The sequence below is a fragment of the Dermacentor silvarum genome, chromosome 7, assembly GCF_013339745.2.
Source record: "Dermacentor silvarum isolate Dsil-2018 chromosome 7, BIME_Dsil_1.4, whole genome shotgun sequence".
NCBI classification, from domain to species: domain Eukaryota; kingdom Metazoa; phylum Arthropoda; class Arachnida; order Ixodida; family Ixodidae; genus Dermacentor; species Dermacentor silvarum.
This window is the reverse complement of record NC_051160.1, coordinates 82,324,506-82,341,088: the sequence shown is the minus strand read 5'-3', so window position 1 is coordinate 82,341,088 and position 16,583 is coordinate 82,324,506. Positions and strand designations below refer to the sequence as shown.

At 42.0% G+C, this 16,583-nt stretch overlaps 1 long non-coding RNA gene across 1 annotated transcript; it reads right to left on the bottom strand.

Annotated features, from left to right (window-relative positions):
* Window positions 1–16,188, bottom strand: LOC125946837 (uncharacterized). The gene is made up of 3 exons (XR_007467914.1): window positions 16,016–16,188; window positions 8,613–8,831; window positions 1–103 (listed from the first exon to the last, which is right to left on the bottom strand). It is a non-coding gene; the product is annotated as an uncharacterized LOC125946837 (long non-coding RNA).
* Between the last annotated feature and the right edge of the window lie 395 nt (window positions 16,189–16,583).

Genomic DNA, 16,583 nt, shown 5'->3' with positions numbered 1-16,583 from the left:
GGAAATGTGAGATGCAATTGTCGCACAGCATTAGCAATAAATCAGCGTTAGGCAACTATATCTTCTCCAAGTCGCCTTTTGTAATCATCCAACGAATATGTGTCTGTGAGGGGAAAAATGCGGCGTAAGTACATGTGTATCATTGTCGCTGCTTGCAGCACCTGCCCTGACTGCGTTTGTTTTAGATTTTCTTCAAGATATTTCACCAAAAGTGCGCAAGTTCTGCCTTTTGTATGATTCCACGAACCGACATAAGTGTACTCGATTCAGTGTGACATACTACTCATAGATATGGCCATATAGGACCTGGGCATTATAACTACTGGGCTCAAATATAACAAAGTCTTATAGGACATATCAACTGAGACATGCAATAATACACTACTGACAGGTAATTGTCTATGACAAGGTACCATTTCGCTCAATGAGATGTCGACAAACCTTGGCACAAGTATTACTTCGCATTATTCCAAAAGACACTGGTGTTTGATCCTGTATCATCATCAGCAGCAGCAACAGCCTATACTTATTTACACTGCAGGACGAACGCTTCTCCCTGCGATCTCCTGTTACCCCTGTATTGCGCTCGCTGATTCTAACTTGCGCCTGCAAATTTTCTAACCTCATCACCCCGCTTTGTTTTCTGCCATCCTCAAATGCACTTCCCTTTTCTTGGTATCCACTCTGTAACTCTAATGGTCCACCGGTTATGCGTGCTACGCATTACATGGCCTGCCCAGCTCCATTTTTTCCTCTTAATGTCAACGAGAATATCGGTTATGTCGGTTTGCTCTCTGATCCACACCTCTCTTCTTTCTCTTAACGTTAGGCGTAACATTTTTTTGTTCTGTCGTTCCTTGTGTGGTCCTTAATTGTTCTCGAGATTCTTTCTTAACCTCTACAACATAGGTCACGTAAATGTATGCGTACCAGAATTGTAATAGTTTGTGCGTAGACAGAGAAAATTTCTCCCTTCACTGATATGAGTTCTCACAAAGTCTGTCTTCAACAGAAACACTACTCCATTCAGGAACATGTACTAGTACGTCTTGGAAAAATAAACAAAAGTTAGAAGGTTCGCTTCGTTGAAATAGCCATCTCTGAACTATAACGCAATAAATCTACTTTTTGGTGAAATATGTTTTTATTGCTCCTTGGGAATCAAACGATATTGAGTCTATAAATTTTGCGGATATATTAAATTGCGTAGCATTTAGGAATTGTTAGTTCGTGCACCATTCACAAGATTATAGTATCACGCATCTCTTTCCATTTTTGGAATAAATCTCGCTTTTTTTCAGCTTCTATTCACCTAGTGATTACTATGTTTCATTACTATTCTAAAAGGTACACGTGCAGAAAAAGAAGCAGAACGCTTGAATAACAGCAAGATACTTTGTAACAATATTGTATGCTGAGGAATGCCATCAACGTACGTTCCATTGACTCTCGATAACCATTGCGGTGGCTTTGTGGCATGGGCGATCGACTGCTGATGTGGAAGACAGGGGTTCAATTCCAGCTGCAGTGTCCGCATTTCGATGAGGGCGAAGTGGAAAAAACTGATGTACTTAATTTAGGAACACGTTGACAAACCGTAAGTGGAAAACATTTTCGAAATACAGCAGTACGGCGTGCCTCACCATCTAGTGATTGTTTAGGCACGAAAATCGCCAAAATATAATGGAGTATTACGAAAGAGAGCGAACATTTTCCACCACCACTAGATTTCGCGCATTACCGTGATTACAGAAACGACAGGAGAGGCGGCGGTGTACTAACTGTGGTTAAAATTACCATATCATCGTCATTTACATGCCATAAAGTGAACCAGGAGCTAACTTAGGTGTGCGTACACAGCACACCTGGGAAGTCAGTTTTTGGCATCTGTTGGCAAATACAGCGGACAGTGCACTTTATTTTTTGATAACTTACGAGATGCCCTATAACGCACATAAAGTTGAAGTCTCCCGAATCGCCTGTCTTTCTTGGAAGATCGTTCAAACACTCCCATAAACTTGCTATTACTTCCAGTAGCAGCTGGACTTCCACTTAACAAATCCAAACAGTTGATTGTCCTCTAACTGGGATTTTATCTGCAACAAATAACTAGTGCCACCAGAGGCGAAAACATACTAGTCCCACTGCTTACAACATGTCCAGACGACATCTGAAGTGTTAAATTACATCCAGGCTTTAGCGAGCACAGTCTTCTTGACACATATGTGCTATTGGTGGTAAAAAGAAAATATTAAACCAATGTCGACAAGAAGAGAAACTACGAACGCATTAATGCGGAATTGGCGCTCTTTTACAACGACTTCAACATTACGTTTACAAAACGAGATAACGTTTTATGAACAACATTACATTTATAAAAACGGAATAAAGACCTATACAATCAAATAGAAACCTACCATATTTGTGAGAACAGACTCCTCTAACGCGCGCTTTAAGAAAATGCTAAAAAAATCACAAGAGAAAAAAGCATTTCATCAGGTCCGCCAACAAAGTAATACAGCTGAATCTGACGAACGTTAACAATCCCACAGGGCGCTGTACGTCCAAAACGTATGTAGACCAGCAATAAATTATTTTCATATGGCCTGCTCTTTATTCGGCATCCTCGCCCTAATGATCGGCAATATATTATTTCCGCAGCCCAGAACCACTCAGGTACAGCTCACCCACTCGGAATAAAATTAAAATACATCGAAAGAATATGCTATCTCCTCCCTTGTGCAAAAATAAAATGAAAGAGATTCTCAAATTTTCCTTGCGAAAACAACGATATAGTTATGAGGCAGCCACTAACTACTTTTCATAAGTGTTTTCAAAGTTCAGCGACTTCCCAGTCAAACAGCATCCCACTTCTGCTCCACAATACCAGACATGAGACTCATGTCCGACGACGTATCAAAAATATTAGGTGGGCTTAAGCTACCAACTGCTGCTGACTGTGACCACACAAAGAAGAAACTACCAAAAACACGCTGGCTCGAAGTGATACACAAATATTGCATGCATGGAATTGAAGCACTCGCTGACATTAGGTAGTGAACCTGTTGAAGGGAAGAATGCAAATGTTATACCCACTTCAGGTATCCGTAAAACAGGTGCTAAGTATAGTGCGATTTCTTAGACTTGGGTTCTTTCCAAAATTCTCGAACATAGTGCTACGGAAGTTATTTCAGTGACCAAGAGCACGCCTACCATGACTGAAAGGACGAAGAGTACGACGTTTTAACCTGGCACGGGCTGTTTGTTCTGGGCAGAGCTACATGCATATGCGCTTGTAAATATACCTGTACATAGTCATTCTCGTGCACCTTTATACGTATCATATTTGGTGGAGTTGTTCTGGTCCCTGTCCTCACCACGGAGCTCCGCAGCGGATGCTCACTCGAGGTTTTCACCATGGCCTCCGGTCAGTCAACCTCGACGACAACGGCCGCCCTACCTACAATGACTTTCGTCACGCTTTCCGCCCCCAAAGATCCTGGCGTGGTCTCAGGCCTGGATGGTACCGACATCGATGACTGGTTGAACCTCTACAAACGCACCAGCACTAACAATAGGTGCGACCCTACTATCATGCTCGCGAACGTTATCTTTTACCTCGGCGGAACGCCTCGAGTGTGGTTTCAAACCCATGGACACGAGCTAACAAGCTGGGACAACTGCAAGCAGAAGATTCGTGACTTATTTTGGAACCCCTTGGGTCGCCAGCTCGCTTCCAAGAAGAAATTATGTACTCGTGCTCATACGTCAACGGAGCCATATGTTACCTACACACAAGATGTCCTAGCTCTATGCCGCAAAGCCGACGAAAGCATGGTTGAGGCAGAGAAAGTTTCGCACATCCTTAAAGGTATTGCGGACGATGCCTTCAAGTTGCTTGTCTTTACGAACGTTACCGTTGTTGACGCCATCATTAAAGAATCCCACCACCTGGAACAAGTCAAACCCGCCGCATCACCCTTCAGTTTCAGCGCGTGCCGAATACCACAGCGGCATCATCGTGTGATGTTCTCTTTTGGTCAGCCAGCACCTACGATAATGTTACTCGTATCGTTCAGTGTGAACTCAAGGCGGCCGCTCCAACGACCCTGGAACCTTAGTCCTTCGGCCCGCCTTCGGTTCCTGTACCGCTTATTCAAGCCGTCGTTCGACAGGTAATCACCCATCTGGGGATCCGCTCTGTTTACCCGGCTCCTCGCTCCGATGTCCAGCCACATTTTGCAACTCCACCTCGACCCACGTCAGATTTTCCTCCACGATTTCGTCATTCGTCCGCATTGCGAACTCCAAACGACAAGCCTATTTGTTTCCATTGTCATCGCGTCGGCCACATCTCCCGCCACTGCCGAAGTTGGTGGAGTTTACAGCACAGACACGATTTCCACGTTACTTTTATGCACATGTCCGCTATCGCTCATATATGTCCAGCTCTGACCAAGTTGCCCCTCAAGAACATTTGGCTCAGCCCCGCTACTCCATCAGCCCCGCTACATAGCATCAAGCATATCTTGTGGAACTGCATCAAAAATCCAGGTGGAATCCAGATCAAGAACGATCCCGCCACGGATCGAGGCAGCCGCGAAGAACTAACAAAGACTAACAGCTCTGGGCCGTCCTGGAGGTCCTCGTGGCGCTCGAAAGGCAGGGACCTAGCGAGGCGGCAAGGGCGAGCGGAGACACGCGCCGAGTAACGGCAACCTTGTAGACGACGTAGGCCCTCGTCGGGGAGCGCACGCGCTCAACTGCAGGCACAGATAGTTTGCTCCAATCCAATCCAATTCAATCCGAAACATCTATACCACGTTCTTTTGCGCGGTACAACACTAACATATTTCTCGCAAGTGTTACAACTATGGTTAATTGGCCATATACTAGCGTCCTGGATATATATCCACAGAGCAAATTTATGTCCACTGCAGGACGAAGGCCTCTCCCTGCGATCTCCAATTCCCCCTTTCTTGAGCAAGCTCAGTCCAACCTGCACCTGCAAATTTCCTAACTTCATCACCTCACCTAGTTTTCTGCCGTCATCGACCGCGCTTCCCTTCTCTTGGTATTCATTCTGTAACTCTAATGGTCCACTGGTTATCCATCCTACGCATTACATGGCCTGCCCAGCTTCATTTTTTTCTCTTAATGTCAAGTAAAATATCGGCTATCGCCGTTTGCTCTCTTATCGGCACCGCTCTCTTGCTGTCTCTCAACGTTAGGCGCGACATTTTTCGTTGCATCGCTCTTTGTGCGGTCCTTAACTTGTCGAGATTCTACGTTAACCTCCAACTTTCTGCCCCATTCGTTAGCACTGGTATAAAGCAATGATTGTACACTTTTCTTTTCAACGACAGTGGTAAGCTCCCAGTCAGGATTTGGCAATTCCTGCCGTTTGCAGTCAAACCCAATTTTACTCTACTGTAAATTTCCTTCTAATGATGAGGGTCTCCTGTATGTAAATGACCTAGATGAATTGCTCCGTACTTTATCTAGGTCAGTTGTCTTTATCTTGTCTTGTAAATTGTCTTTATCTTGGTTGAATTGACATCTATAAAGTACTAGGTACTTTATCTAGGTCAATTCAATCTTATCTCAATCTTATGAAGCCATAGAACACATAGGCGAAATTGCTTTTACTCCGGTAGCATTCCTAGGGTACCTCAGCCACTTTCCAAGTACCGACTATATACCTACGTTTGTATCTACGTACGATTGTATCTAGCCCTTGTTTCGCCAGCCTGGGACAATGGGTAGGGAGTGGTTCAATGGGTAGTGCATTTGCTGCTGTGCTGAGCGAACATGATTCGACACCAACCGTCGGACCAACTTGAGTGACTTAGTATGCGGCAAAGTGAACATACATGCAGATCTTCAACGAACCTCTTTCACACTGAGATGGGTCAATGTAGATGCGGGACTGGGCGGGTGCCGCTGTTCAAAAAAAAATCTTTGACGCCGACTTGGAGTAGTGGGTATGTGTTTAGAGCTGAAAGTGCCTGTATAATTAGGGGCTTTCCAACACGTTGTATTATAATTACAGCAAAGTGCCATACCTGCGTAGATCCGCGTTAAAGTTCCGGTTGTTATCTTGCAATAACAGGCAAGACTTCGTAACAGTGGCAAATACTTCGTAATTATAATAAATCTATAGACTTGATGTCGCTTATGTGTGGGCAACATCTAAAGCCTTTCGCCCAGATGCACCCTTTGCTCTTAATTACTGCATCATTCGAAAGCGGTGTTACAGCTTTGTCTGCGTGTTTCTTGGTATCCTTAGAAAAGAAGCAATGTTTTTTTTTTTGAATTTTTTGCATATAATATGCAATAATAGCGACTTGGGCTTTCTTTTCTACTCCTGAGTGAATGTTTTGTTCCTATTTGTCCACTCTATTCTTTGCCGTTGTATTACTTTTGTGTTTGTGGCCTGTCATCTGACTTTTCCTTTCCTCTTAACTTTATGTCTTCCTATATTCAACTTCCTTTTCTATTCCTTCCTTCCTTCCTGAAGTGTAAACTGGCATTGTGCTCCTCTCGGTGGCAGTTATCAGCCTGCTCCCCCTGCATTTCCTTTTTTTCCATTCTAAACGTGTCTTCTCATATCAAATAATATCATTAATAAAGAAGCATGACACTGATTATTTACATTTGTAAGCTAATATTGGCCATATAACTGGTCATATGCATGAAAAGTCTGAAAATGTGTGGTTTAATTTAAGGCCGCAGGAAGTAATTACACCACTAGTACATAATAATTGCTTGGCGGAAAATGGAACTGTAATTCTGGAAGGTTGCACGAGTTAGCCTGGTTATCATTTCTTTATATTTCTTTTGCTGTCTTGAAAGCAACCTAATCTGTGGGTGCTGATAGTTGTAGGTGGAGTCATCGTTGGTTCAATAGGGTAACAGGGAATTTCAGTGACCCTGTCGCCGCACCACTGAGTCTTTCGTTTGCATACCCGTAGTATGCGGTATAAAGAGTCACACGGCCGACAATGTGTCTCCTCCAGCAGACTTATTATGGGCGGTCACCCTGAGTGGTCAAGACCACGCATTGTGAGTGTGGTAGCACTTCGGAGCAGCAAGATAGACTGTGCATTGATAGCGATCAGCGATATTTTTCAGTGAAAACATGCCGGCAGCTCCTTTTTCGCTCATTATATACGCATTGCAAATGACCAACCGGTGTTGCAGGATTCTTGGCGTCACGCGATGCAAATCAAAATGATGGTGGTGGCTTTTGTGAGAATGATATATCGTATTGCCTATATTGAATGAAGGAAATTTAAATGACATCTGGGACTTTTGTATTAGTTAAAAGGGGCTCCAATACTTCATTTTAAAGTGCAAACTGTCTGGTGTTCTGGCTTCTTTGCATTTACCAAGAACGGGAACTAAATGGACTGTTTCCGCTGGAGCTTGTGCAAATATTTATTAAAACATTTGATAAATTGGGAAGTCTCTGAAGTCAGGTATATGGGTTTAATGAGAGATAATGCGATATGAAAGGTGATCGCATCACTACGACAAGGAAGGTATTGAAAAGTAACTAGAATTGCCGGTTTTAGACCAAGAGAATGCAATTCCCAAAGTAAGCAAGAAAACCGTGTGTGCGCGCTCGTTCTACACGGGTCGTTCAAGCAATTTCAATTCTCATGGAACTGATATACCATGTAGATTTCCATAGCTCATTTTGCAAGCGCCCAAGTTGCCTTCGAGATGTATTGAGTAAATATTACCTGCGAAATAATCTTTTTAGTTGACCTCTGAAGTTGTTGAAGCTAACCGGTGCCATAAAGTTTGTTAAACTAAGCCAACCAACTATAGGCTCTGCGTCGCTAGATTCCCCATTGAATCAATATAAATGTTGAAAGCAATAAGGCTTAGATGTGTTTATACAACATCTATAGGAGAAAAGTATCTTAGGAGGGAAAGCTCCGTGGATTTTTCAATGGACTCAAATATATTAAATTACAGCGGTAGCGGAACCAGTTTCACGAATAATATGTCTGATTATGTTTATTTTATTTTATTATAAAAAACCCGGCGTGATGGTGCGGTGGCTTTGGTATTATGCTGCTAATTCTGATGGCGCGGGATCAAATCCCGGTAGCGGTGACCGTGTTTTAAAGGAGACGAAACGCAAAAACGCCCGTATACCGTGCATTTGGTGCACGGTAAAGAATTCGTGATGGCCAAAATGAATCCGGAGTCCCCCACTATGAGGCGCCTCATAAGTATATAATAGCTTTGGCATTTAAAACCCCAGCATTCACTTTTATTTCCACTAGAAGGAACAGAAAACTTTTGCACCATCGCTATAAGTTAACAGCACGTGCAATCCTTAACCGCATACAAACACACAAGGCAATGTTCACTTTTGAAGCCAAGAGTCAGGGATTTTTGATGTGCAGTAAATGTTGGGCCAATACTACGACCAGGAAGGTATGGATAGATATAGTTAAGCTAGTTACGTATGCGCGTATAAATAATTTTTAATAAATTATTTAAAAATTTATAAATAAATAAATTTCTCCCTAGGTGTCCTAGGGAGAAATAAAAAAGTAAAAGTACGCGTTTCAAATGCCTTTTTTTTTTCTTACATGGCTTGCATATGTCCTTGCACATCTCCTTGCTGCTAAATCGGTTGTTGTTTCCGTTGCATCCACGATAGGTGAATTTACGGCAAGAGTCGGAAGATTCATTGTAGTACCACATAACTCGACGCCCAGTTCGATTCTTGTCGCACCGCTTCCCTCTGACAAGTTTGCCACTGCATGGAGCGTATTCCACGTCGACGAACATAGAGGCTTTATCAACCACTGCGGAATATTGGCAAATATATTAGTATAAAAAATATAGCAAACGTTAACAATCGTGGCACATTAGTACAATTGGGAACAGTGAATGGTATTCGAAAAAAAAAGAAATAATATAATAGAATTAGAACTTTTTTTCGTGTTATCGCACCCTTAAAAGAGTTAGTATTCTATATTTTGATGAAATATACCTCGATTATTTAGGTATTTCTGTTGTAGCAATGTTTAATAGTTTCCTTCGTTCTCGTTTAAGCACGTGTTTGGCGCAGAAGTTTCTCAATTTTATTTGAATAACACGAAAGTACCTTCTTCATACCACTTCGCTGACATTTCTTTAATGACTAGGGGACATGCCCATAACGTTAAAGGGACACTAAAGCAAATATTATTTCAACGTGGACTGTTAAAATACCATACCAGAAACCTCGAAACGCTGCTTTCGCGCCAAGAAAAGACTTATTTTAAGACAAAATTGCGTCTGAAGCGTCCGCGTACCTCTAGCGCAATTCAAATCGCCCGCCAGAGATAGGAGTGGTGACGTCATGGCCATATAGTGACTTTGTGCCGCCGGTGAGTAAAACGGCGCCCGCAGACGGCGCTGCGGCTTTTTTTTTTTGCGGAAAGCGCAAACGCGCGGCCAGAAACAGAGCCAAGACAGAGCCGACGGCAGTGCGAAAGCGGAAGATAAAGCGCATGCACACGGTGATCGTCGACGTTGAAGTTGAAGTTGAAATTTATTTCCATCGTTCGTCGCAATGAACCAACTAGTTGACGACCCTGACAACGACACATTGGCTCGCGATGCTGGGCTAGAGTATAGCAATGTAAGCTCCGATGAGCGTGACATGCTGCTGAGGGCTCGCGCTGCCGGCGTCGTTGCCTACTACGACGACGGCCTCAACACCCGTCTCGACACCGGCTCTTCCGAGCACGAAAGCAGCGAGTAGAGGTACGGCACTTTACCTCTTCGAACGTAGACGCTCACTCTTTAGCACAAAGTGATAAGTCACGTTGGATTCGTCGCTGCCGCTGCTCTTGTAGTGGCGCGTACCGTTCCGGCATTCCGCGACATCACATAGGCGTGGCATTCTCTGCTGCTAGCAAATTCAAGTGCAAGTTCAGCGAGCGTGCAACACCAGCCCAGCACTACGCGATATCGAAACTACTGAAACTCGAAAGCGCGCGCTGCGCAGAGTCGAGCGACAACGAAACCTTTTGAACGCCCGCGTCGTTATCAAGTGTAACGCCAAAAAGGTATTTTTTTCTAAGAAGCTAATAGAAGTAGACAAGTAGCATTTTCTTCCGTCTTATAATCCAACGAAATAATCTTTTTAATACGAGTACCTGAGTGCTAGTCACTTATTTTTTTGTGTTTTTGACTGGAGTGCCTTCGTCATCGGGTATGTACTGGAATGTCCCTGGGGAGTCTCTTATCGTGCCCTGCATTTACCTCAATTTCTCGATTACTAAAGCTCTCTTCGCGATTATATTGTCGCCTTCGACCTTCTAGAGCATTCTCTATCACTGGAGCTTGACTTTTTATTTGACTTTAGTGTCCCTTTAACAACCGCAATGTGGAGAAAGCGGCCTTCATTCAGTAGCGTGCTGATTGAGAAGAATGTGAAGGCGTGGCGCCTCGCTTTATTATTATTATTATTATTATTATTATTATTATTATTATTATTATTATTATTATTATTATTTTATTTTTTATTTATCACATACTGCGGACTAAATACGGTCCAGGCAGGAGAGGCAAAATAAATAAGACAATAATATTCGACCTTGAAAAAGAGACACCAGAAATGGATGACGCACACTTATAGAAAACTGAGCGAGATATTGCATGTATAAAAACGTCATAAAAAGAAAAGCAACGCGCAACGTTAACAATATAGCACATCACAGATAATGCGTTCTGACGGTCCACATCATTCATCAGGAGCAAGAAGGAGGGAATCATGCGGCATCCATTCCAGTCTGCTATTGTTTTGGGGAAAAATGAATACTTATAAACATCCGTGCGAGCAAAACTAGGATCAATATAGTGGTGATGCCTATGACGGGATTTTTCAAATGATTGTGTGGTTATGTATACTCTTGGGGATCAATGGCTATATCTAAGTTTCTAGAAATATAATCGGCTTAGAAACTTAATTCTAGCAATTATTCTGCGGTCTTTTAAGCCTTCCAGCTTCGCTTCTTGCAACATAGTAGACGGAGAGTCCCGGCGTTTATAGCGGTTGCATATAAAACGAGCCGCTAATCTTTGAATTTTTTTCTATCTTTTCTATATCTACAGTTGTGTGAGGATCTCACACAATACTTGCATACTCAAGAGAATGTCTTACTATAGCTTTGTACGCCTTGTTTCTTAGTTCGTTTGATGATCTTCTTAATTTGTGTTTTAGAAAGCCTAATTTTTTGCGAGCTGAAGAGCATATGTTATCAATGTGCGTGGTCCATTTAAGCCTGGATGTAATGGTAATTCCTAAATATTTATATTCTTCTACTTGTTTGATCATGTTACCGTTTATGTTATAGGAAAACACCAGTTTGCTTCTTTTATTAGTAAGGCACATCTGTACTGTTTTTTCAAGATTAATAATAATATCCCATTTAGCACACCATTCTGCCAGTAGCTTTAGAATCACATTCAACTCATGTTGGTCAGAAACAGAATTTATAGTTTCAAAAATGACACAGTTATCGGCAAACAATTTAACGGAGACAGTTGAGTTGACAGAGTCTGTCATATCGTTGATATAGAGGTTAAACAAGACCGGTCCTATCACAGATCCTTGGGGTACTCCCGAGTAAACATGTAAATTTACAGAGCATGTTTCTTCTACATCTACATATTGTTTTTGTTAGTCAAATAAGATATAACCCAGTTGATTATTTCAGGAGGTATACCAATTGTTTTCATCTTTAGGATTAGTTTATTGTGAGACACCCTGTCGAATACTTTGGAGAAGTCCAAAAATATTATGTCCACCTGACCATTCATATCTAAAACTTTAGCAAATTCAATAATGGTTATTACTAACTGCGTGTTAGTAGAAAAGCCCCGTCGGAACCCATGCTGTGCATTGTGTATAATATTGTGTTTATCCAAGAAATTATTTAAATATTTCACCAAAATATGCTCCAACATCTTGCAAGGAATATATGTAAGTAAAATTGGTCGATAATTGCTAATTTCTATCGGGCTACCCTTCTGAAGAACAGGAACAACACGAGTCAGGCGCCAATCTGTCAGTACTTTACCAGTTTCTAAGGACATATTAAATATTATGAGGAGAAATCTACCTATCAGCTGTGCATTTCTTTTAAAGAAAAATAGCCGCAATTTTATCTGGACCTTGTTGACTTCTTTGCATCTAACCGTAACGGTAGTTCAAGCACACCCTCCAAGGATATGGACATACCGCCTGATTGATCTGTGGCGCTAGTGATATCGCAATCGTTGTCCGGCTTGGAAAACACGCTTTGACAATTAAAGTGACAATTAAACATTTGCGCTATGTGCCTGCTGTCTGTAACGAAAGTGTTGCCCAACGCCACCTGCTCAATGCGTCGATTGCCCTTGTTCCCAAGAACTGCCAGAATTTTCGTGGGCTTTCTGATGCAAAACGCCCAAGTGTTTCAGTAAAATAACGTCCTCGGGACTCTCGCATTTTATACTCAAGGGTAGTTTTTAGTTCTTTAAGCACCTTATCGTCAGCAGAATTAATTTCCTGCGACGCTTTAACCTACGTTTTATCTGGAGCAGCTCTCTGGTGATCCAAGTGCTCTCTCGACCAAACTTTTTTACTCTGTCTGGAATAAAGTTCTTTATACAGTGGTGATACCACAATTTAAACTTGGTCCAGAGTACTTCAATACCATCCTCACAAAAGGAGAAAAGACAGTCCTCTAAATGAAGCACAATTTCGACATCATCCGCAACAGAATAGTTTTTCACACCCACGTTTTTCGGTTTATGAGAACCCGCCCTTCGCGGGAAGATACAAGTAAAATAAATAAGACTGTGATATGAAATGCCATCGTGACCCTGCGTTACACAATCCTGAATGTGATTTGAGCAAAATACAAGGTCTAAAGTTGAGGAGGTAGAATCTGTTACACGCGTTGGGACAAGGACCGTTTGCTCAAGGTTATATGCAAGCATAATGTCAAACAACACTTCAGAACTGTGGACATCAAACTAACCAGACTTCATTTCCACCCAGTTAATACAAAGAAGGTTAAAATTTCCCGCAACAATTATATTCTGATCGCGGTATTTTTCTAAGTAATCATAGAGTTCTAACAAAAATTCTGGTGCGGATCCTGGTGGCCTGTAAACTCCCGCAATAATGACAGTGTTGCCGCTGAATTCAAATTTGCACAAAAACGCTTTCGTGACCGTTATTAACGCCTGGTAGCAGAATGGATGGAAGTTCACTTTTTACAAGAATTGAAATACCACCTCCTTTTGTTTCACGATCTTTCCGATAACAATATGAAGGTGGGAATACGCAACTATCTGGGATATCAGCGTGAAGCCACGTTTCTGTGATGACGGCTATGTAAGGGTCATATGAGAGTAAAATGCATTCAAGCCGTTCTGGTTTATTGAACACACTTTGCGCATTGAAACAAACAATACGAAGAACCTTCTGAACAGGCTCCTCTTTAGTACAAGAGCGTCAGTCATCTGATTCAGTATTCTTACGGAGCAAGACTTTACAATTCTTAGCCTTGTCCCATGCATAGACGTTACCATTCACAAACAACTTGTCGTCAACAAGTTTCAGTTTGTCATTTGGAAGACCATCGTCTAATCCGGACTACCACAATTTCTTTCTGATCTGCAAGGTTTCTTGACAATACTCATTCGAAATTGATATACCGGTACCTTTTAGTTTCGCGCAATTATTAAACAGGGGTATCTTTTCGTTATAGTTGTACAGGCGCACAATCACAGGTCTTATCTTCTTCTTTCCCGGCCTATACCAATCCTATGAATACGTTCCTCTGAACTGATACTAATGCTAAGCTTTTCTTGGAAAAAATTGCGGACAACATTATTTTCAAGATCCTGTCTTTTTTCGTCACGGGATTCTTTAATACCGAAAACTAAGAGGTTGTTTCTGCGAGCTCGGTCTTCGAAGTCAACAAGCGTTTTATTTTGAGTCAACAAAACTTCTTCCAAATGTTGTACCGTTTCTTCCAGTTTTTGTATTTTCAATTCATTCGCTTTTAATAACTCCAAGACCTTGTCCAATTTTGCAAGCTTCCGATTCAATTTTGAAAGAGTAGCATCGCGTATCTTGCCCGCATCTTTTATGTCTTGAAGTTCGTCAAGAATGACATTTAGTTTCTCTGCTGCGGTGGGACCGGGATTGCTTTCTACGTCACCACAAAGAAGGAGTAGAAGAGCAGTCCAACAGTTATTAGCAATCTGTACACATTTACGAGGGCACGGCAGCATTATATTACGATTATTGTTATTATTGCCTGAGCGTCGAGCTTTCGCGACGTGCAACTGCCACGCCTGTGAAGACGCCTGTCGACTCCAGACAGTCTTCTACCTTTACTACTTCTTGTACTCCTGCCTCAACGCGAGCTGGTGTACCTGTGCTTCAACGCACTGCTGAACGAAGAGATGCAGTTTCACCACGTGATTTCCCGTCCTCTACAAAAAAGCACCCGAGACTACACAAAAAAACGAGAGTCCCGCCTCGGTTGGAGCCCTAAAGATATTATCTGTAGCTCAACGGCCGCAACGACCTAAGGCTATTTTTGTGTCTAAGTTGAGCTCTGAAACAATCTTTTTCGACCTGACGAAGCACGTAAAGGCCTTGTATATCTCTCCCCTCTCCTGCCAGTGACTTAGAAGCAAATATCAATCGTATTCTTCTTTCCAGGTAACCGTCGACTCTTTCGTTAACGTGGCAAAATGTGCCACTTTTTGTAGGTTTTCGTAATTATTTTTTGGAGTACTCATTATCATGGTTACAGTGTCATGCTATATCTCAATACAAAGAAAAATAAACGTTTCCAACTATATTACTTGTAAAAACAAATAAGGTGTAACAAGCAATGATATTCATGAAAAAGAAGATTCATTGAAAATTGCACACAATATTTCCAATGTGGTACTCATAACACAAAAGGAGAAAAAAATATAATGTGAAATATAAGAAATATTTGCAAATCAATATTCTATAAAAGACGAAAGTTTTAAGTCTCTATCTCATAAATCATATGAGTTACAAAATTTTTTCTAGCTAGTGGAAAGTGCCTTCTCCCATCAGGTGCCACAATAATATTTTTTTTCCACTGAAATTTTTTATACACAATACTGCAATAGACATCATTAAAAAAGAAATGAGCTGTTGAACCATGGGTATTTTAGAAATTTATGCTAAATTCTAGCTCAGAAAAAAAATCTCAAATACAAAACATAACTCTGAACACGGCACCAAAATAGCGTAAAGTATGCCTTTACCATAAAAAATTGTAAATTGTGTAGGCAACAAGTATAGCTTCTTATTACAATGTTTAGTAGTGGCAACAAAATCTAGAACCATATCTCGAAGTTCTAAGATGTGGAAAAAAATCAGTTCCTAAGGTTGGCGTGGGACTGGGCAAAACAGTTTTTGGCTGTAGTAAAGCCGAAGCAAACATTGCAGGTTTTACAGACGACATTTGTTTTATGGTCAAGTTCCTTGTCCTAATAGGACTTTTTGCATCTTCTCCGCTTTTTTAACCTTGCTTGCTTTCTCTCCCATTCCCGTGTACACATAATATTGTATGGTGTAGCCTGTCTGAGGGTCAGCGAGCACCCACAACTTGTACCCCTATGGGACTGCTGCTTCGGGATTTGCGTCCACGCATGCCTATTTGTGTTCACGCAAATCCTACTTATTACTTCCGCTGTGAAAAATATCACAAAAACATGGATCGCTTTTGTGAGCCGCATTGCTTTACTGCGCAGCACCATTCCGAGGCCTGGTTCTCTTCTTGGGCTAACCATCACTCCCTGATAGGGAGTGATGTTAGCTGATAGCAACAGATGTCCACCATATACTGTAGAGACACAGTAAATAAGAGATATAATATTGCCAACCTCCTTACGACATCTCAAGCTGCCTAAAAAATCTGCCACCTGTCAAGTGCCAGAAAACGGAACTTACTGCCGAACAGCTGACGACGATCCGGCCTTGTTTTGTGAGTTGCCGTCGTCCGAACTGAAATCCGACGATCAGATATCATCCTCAGATTCACTACTGCTAGAAACTGCAGAATAATCACTTGCAGAAACGACAGAACTGCCAGAAGGACATTGTTCGAGCAAGGGTCCGGCGGCCAGATCTTCTGCCATCTTCGCGAACAAAACAAGGAAACCGCCGTTAAAAATTGCCGCCGCGCGGGAAAAAAACAAACTACGCAAGAAATCAAAGATTAGTACTAAGGAAATGCGCTAGATGGCGCAGCTGGTCCATAGGAGCGTCGGTATTTTTAGATTTTCTTAAATTTTTCTGTTCCAACTAGGCCGACTTGCAGTTATGCTACAGATATTTTTACATTTTCGCGCGGAGCCTATGGGTCACTGGTGACCCAAGTTTTATAGGCGCTGTTCGGGATTTGTGTCCACGCATGCCTATTTGTGTTCACGCAAATCCTACTCATTACCTCCGCTGTGAAAAATATCACAATAACGTGGATCGCTTTTGTGAGCCGCATTGCTTCACTGCGCAGCAC